At 37.9% G+C, this 4,595-nt stretch overlaps 1 pseudogene; it reads left to right on the top strand.

Moving 5' to 3' along the window:
• Positions 1–303: 303 nt before the first annotated feature.
• On the top strand, positions 304–776 carry LOC126015888 (immunoglobulin heavy variable 1-69-like; annotated as a pseudogene).
• The last annotated feature ends 3,819 nt before the right edge of the window (positions 777–4,595 follow it).

Genomic DNA, 4,595 nt, shown 5'->3' with positions numbered 1-4,595 from the left:
CTGATAAGACCCAGGAAGTGAAACTGCAGGGCTTATCTGATGGTTCTCTGAGAGTAGCATGCCCTTTGTAATATCCAGTAGGAATTTCTCTACTGCAGCGTTAAGGACAGGCTCATGACCTCAAAATATTAGTGTTCCCAGACTTGAGAGTTAAGCTTAAGTAAATCATTTGCTTCTTCTATATATTGGGATAGGATTTAACTATGAATAATTTCCCTTATGAATATGCAAATGTACTCTTGCTTATTGAAAATAAATACAGAAACTTTTGTGTGGAAGGAAATCACGAGTATACACCTCAACTCACTAACGTGGCTGTGTGAGCACAGCCCGCAGCATGGAATGGATATGGAAAATCGTCTTCCTGCTCACAGTGTCCACAGGTAAGGGTGCCAGTCACTGGACTGAGAAGGGAAGAAAGTCTAAGTAGGGAAATTCTTCCAATTCAATCTTTGCCCACAGGTGTGGACTCCCAGAAGCTGGTGCAGTCTGGGCCTGAATTGAGGAAACCTGGGACATCAGTGAAGATCTCCTGTCAGGCATCCGGATACACCTTCACAGACTATGCTATAAGCTGGGTGTAGCAGCGCCCTGGACAAGGGCTTGAGTGGATGGGAGTTATTTACCCTGGTAATGATGGTACAAGCTACTCAAAGAAGTTCCAGGGCAGACTCACCCTCACTGCAGACAAGTCCACCAGCACAGTCTATATGGAAATGAGAAATCTGTCACCGGAGGACACAGGCACATATTTCTGTGCAAGAGACACAGTGTGACAACCCACATCCTGACTGTGTCAGAAACCTGAGGAAGAGGCAGCTGTGATGGGTGAAGAGAGAAGAGGAATTCTAAGGCTCTTAACTTCTTCCTGCAAAGTCAGATTTCTGAGATTTAGTAGGAGGCTCCAGGTTCAGCATTTATTCGAAAATCTCGGTATATCCTTTATCATTAAGCAATAGCCAAAAGAATCACAGTATTCTCCTTCACTCCTGTATTCTTACTATTATTCTTCAGGACTGTCTGCTGGAGGTTTCCAGTTGCGAATAGAGAATCACATGTAATTATGTCATGTGTGATTGCATGTTCTTGCACTGTAGGTCTTTTCTTAGTAAGCACCAACTTTTTATTGTTTACTCAATGTTTATACAAATTTTATTCAAAATTTGTTCTTGAGGAAAAGCAATTAAATGAAGAACAATGTTTCATTTTATTTCCACTTAGTAAATTAGAAGGCAGGTAAATACTGAATTGTGTGAAATATAGGTAAATTACAATTGGGTTACATGTGAGGATGTCACTTTTTAAGTTCTACCTGTTATTGTGAGTTTGGGAGAATTACTTGCTCAAAACTGTTTTTTTTTTTGAGCACCACTTATTGTAAAATTGAACTGATCCAATCAATTCTGTGAGTCACATAGCAAAGTCTGTATTTGCAACTAAATTTGGATCAGTGATATTTCTATCACAAGTTGTGTGCAATTCAGGCATATTTGGATTTATATCTTAGATCAGTTTTATAAATTCTGTGCAACGGCAAGAGGTTATTTTCTCTGATATCAGTTTCAGGAATTGGCAAGATTATCTCCTGCATTATTTGTGGAGCATGCTTTTGGTGCATATTTGCATCTAAATAATCTTGAGATGGTTTTTTGAATTAGAAAACTGAAAGTGAAAAAATTTTTGTAAAATTGGACGCAGCGACATTTATGATATAAGGTATAATGGAATTGATTAAAGTGTTCTGTGATATCTTTTGTAGGTTTACACAGTCTGGGAAGTTTCCAGAAAGATTGTCAGCAGCTTGGACCAGCTCAATGAACAGAGAACAAGATCAAGATGCTCCTCACACAATTCCCAGCACTTAAGAATAAGAACTAAGCTTACGTAGTTTCCTAAAATCTAAATGTTAATGATTACATGATTAATTATTTTACTGCTTTGCTTTATCATCTTGTTATAAATAACCAATCTTTTCACATTCTATCCCTTCATATATTGTATAGCTTCACAAGAACAAATCATAGCATAGAGAAGTGATCATGAAGACATGAATGACTCTTTAGTGTCCACTGGAAAGTCCCAGGCCAACATAACAGATGGGCATTAAAAACTCTAATTACTGGTATGAAGTTATATCACCAAGTGGACAAGAACATTTTTGATAATGTTTTTTATTTTTACATTTTTTATTTAAACACCATGATTACATACATGATTGTGTTTGGGTTTCAGTCATGTAAAGAACACCACCCATCACCAGTGCAACATTCCCATCACCAATGTCCCCAGTCTCCCTCCTCCCCACCCGACCCCCGCCTGTACTCTAAACAGGTTCTCCATTTCCCTCATACATTCTCATTATTAGGACAGTTCAAAATGTACTTATTTTTCTAAATAAACTCATTACTCTTTGTGGTGAGCTTCCTCAGGTGAGCTGACACTTCCAGCTCTTTTCTCTTTTGTGTCAGAAGATTAATATTGCAAGAATGTCTTTCATTTTTCTTAAAACCCATAGATGAGTGGACCTTTCTGCGTTTTTCTCACTCTCTTTCTGACTTATTTCACTCAGCATAATAGATTCCGTGTACATCCATGTATAGGAAAATTTCATGACTTTATCACTCCTGACAGCTACATGATATTCCATTGTGTATATGTACCATGGTTTCTTTATCCATTCGTCTCTTAAAGGGCATCTTGGTTGTTTCCATAGTCTTGCTATGGTAAATAGTGCTGCAGTGAATATAGGTGTAAGGAAGGGGTTTTTGTATTGTATTTTTGTATTCCTAGGGTACATTCCTAGGAGTGGTATAGCTGGATCGTATGGAGCTCGATTTCAGTAATTCCTCCCATTTTCTTTTTCCCAATGATTGCTTTAGCTATTCAAGGGTATTTATTGTTCCAAATGAATTTCAAAAGTGCCTGATCCACTTCTTTGAAGAATGTCATGGGTATCTTTAGAAGGATGGCATTAAATCTGTATAATGCCTTGGGGAGTATTGTCATTTTGATGATGTTAATACTGCCAATCCATGAGCAGGGTATGCGTTTCCATTTCCGTGTGTCCTCTCTTATTTCTTGGAGCAGAGTTTTATAGTTTTCCTTGTATAGGTCCTTCACATATTTAGTCAAGTTGATTCCAAGATATTTGTGTTTATGTGTCTCTATTGTGAATGGGGTTGTTTTCTTAATGTCCATTTCATCCTTATTACTATTGGTGTATAGAAAGGCCATTGATATTTGTGTGTTAATTTTGTAGCCTGCCACCTTGCTATATGAGTCTATTGTTTCTAGAAGCTTTTTGGTAGAGTCTTTAGGGTTTTCTGAGTAGAGTATCATGTCATCTGCAAACAGTGAGAACTTGACTTCTTCCTTTCCTATCTGGATTCCCTTGATATCCTTTTCTTGCCTGATCGCTATAGCAAGTACTTCCAGTGCTATGTTGAATAGGAGTGGTGAGAGAGGACAGCCTTGTCTTGTGCCAGAATATAGAGAGAAGGCTTTTAGATTTTCTCCATTGAGGATATTTGCCACTGGCTTGTGGTAGATGGCCTTCACTATATTGAGAAAGGTTCCCTCCATTCCCATCTTGCTGAGAGTTTTGATCAAGAATGGGTGTTGGACCTTATCAAATGCTTTCTCTGCATCTATTGATATGATCATGTGGTTTTTATTTTTCTTGTTATTGATGTTGTGTATTATGTTGATAGATTTACGGATGTTAAACCATCTTTGCATTCCTGGGATGAAACCTACTTGATCGTAGTGAATGATCTTCTTAACGAGTCATTGAATCCTATTTGCCAGGATTTTGTTGAGGATCTTTGCATCTGCATATCAGCGATATTGGTCTGTAATTTTCTTTTTTTGTAGCATCTCTGTCTGGTTTAGGTATCAAGGTGATGTTGGCTTCTTAAAGCTATTTGGAAGTGTTTCTGTTTGTTCAATTTCATGAAAGAGTCTTGGCAAGATTGGCAGTGGTTCCTGATGGAAAGTTTGATAGAATTCATTAGTGAATCCATCTGGGCCTGGGCTTTTGTTTTTCGGCAGACTTTTGATTACTGTTTTAATTTCATCAATGGTGATGGGGGTGTTTAGATATGCTACATCCTCTTTCTTCAACCGTGGAAGATTATAGCAGTCCAAGATTATATCCATTTCTTCCAGGTTCTCATTTTTAGTGGCGTAGAGTTTTTCAAAGTAGTTTCTGATTACCCTTTGAATCTCTGTCATATCAGTAGTGATCTCTCCTTTTTCATTCCTAATACGAGTTATCACGTTTTTCTCTCTCTCTCTTTCTTTGTTAGGTTTGCCAGTGGTCTATCAATCTTGTTTATTTTTTCAAAGAACCAACTTCTGCTTTCGTTGATCTTTCGGATTCTTTTTTGGGTTTCCACTTCGTTGATTTCTGCTCTCAGCTTTGTTATTTCCTTCTGTCTTCCTATTCTTGGGTCCTTTTGTTGAGTATTTTCTAGTTCTATTAGCTGTGTCATTAAGCTACTCAGGTCAGCTCCTTCTTCCTTCCTGATGTGTGCTTGCAAAGCTATAAATTTTCCTCTCAGTACTGCTTTTGCTTTGTCCCATCAGTTCTGATA

The sequence above is a fragment of the Suncus etruscus genome, chromosome 8 (genome assembly GCF_024139225.1).
Source record: "Suncus etruscus isolate mSunEtr1 chromosome 8, mSunEtr1.pri.cur, whole genome shotgun sequence".
Lineage (NCBI taxonomy): Eukaryota > Metazoa > Chordata > Mammalia > Eulipotyphla > Soricidae > Suncus > Suncus etruscus.
The sequence above is the reverse complement of the archived record's forward strand: the minus strand, read 5'-3'. Positions and strand labels throughout refer to the sequence as shown.